We start from the raw sequence: 819 nt of genomic DNA on the forward strand, positions 1-819 counted from the left end.
AAGCCAAACCAGGAATACCCAATAAGAATTTTCTCCACCTTGTCATGGATTACTATAAGTAGCTCTAATATCAGTTTTGATCATACATATGTTACTCTTCATTTTGATTTGACAGTTGTTTTCCTAGTATTTGATATGCCTCCAATACATGATTGTATTTTTCTAACATTTTAAAAGTATTATTTGGAATCATCCTGTTTTCCTAGCTCAGATTTACATTTGTTCCCTTAGTCCCTCTTCTCTCTCTGACATTACCTGCTACTCCCTCAACCAAACCTGCTTGATACTTTTCTTTTTTTTAACCTTGATTTATATCATTCTCTTCTATTCTTTCTTTCTTTTTGCTTATTCTTTTCTTTCTTTCTTCTTACTTTCTTTCTTCCCTTTTTCTTCCTTTGCACAATTATATAATGCAACAGTAAATTTACTGACTTTGATAATTAATTTCTCATCCTCTTCCAGAACATTTCTACAATTTTATACTTGGATTAGAGGAAATGTGGAGAACAATATCAACAAGTTTTCATATTTCCTAAGACTAATTAGTACAAGGCTTTGCTCTGAAATGATTATACTTAATACGGTTCAGTGTCTTCTTTCAAGGTGGTGCTGATATGGGGAAGAACAGAAGACACACATCAAGTGAAAGTATCAATACCTGGATATTCACCCAGCCAAGAACTTTTTTTCTTTAACAACCTTTAAAATTCTATCCTTATGGAGTAGCCATGATAATCTTCTCTGTATTTTCCAAAGTCTAATATATGTGCTGCCAAAGGGAGCACTGTTAGGCATTTTAGTTATGTCTTTGAGACAATC

General features: G+C 32.7%; 1 non-coding gene across 1 annotated transcript; it reads right to left on the minus strand.

Moving 5' to 3' along the window:
• Positions 1–676: 676 nt before the first annotated feature.
• LOC125614361 lies at positions 677–785 on the minus strand. The gene has a single exon (XR_007344970.1). It is a non-coding gene; the product is annotated as a U6 spliceosomal RNA (small nuclear RNA).
• Between the last annotated feature and the right edge of the window lie 34 nt (positions 786–819).

Source organism: Marmota marmota, unplaced genomic scaffold (genome assembly GCF_001458135.2).
Source record: "Marmota marmota marmota unplaced genomic scaffold, marMar, whole genome shotgun sequence".
NCBI lineage: Eukaryota > Metazoa > Chordata > Mammalia > Rodentia > Sciuridae > Marmota > Marmota marmota.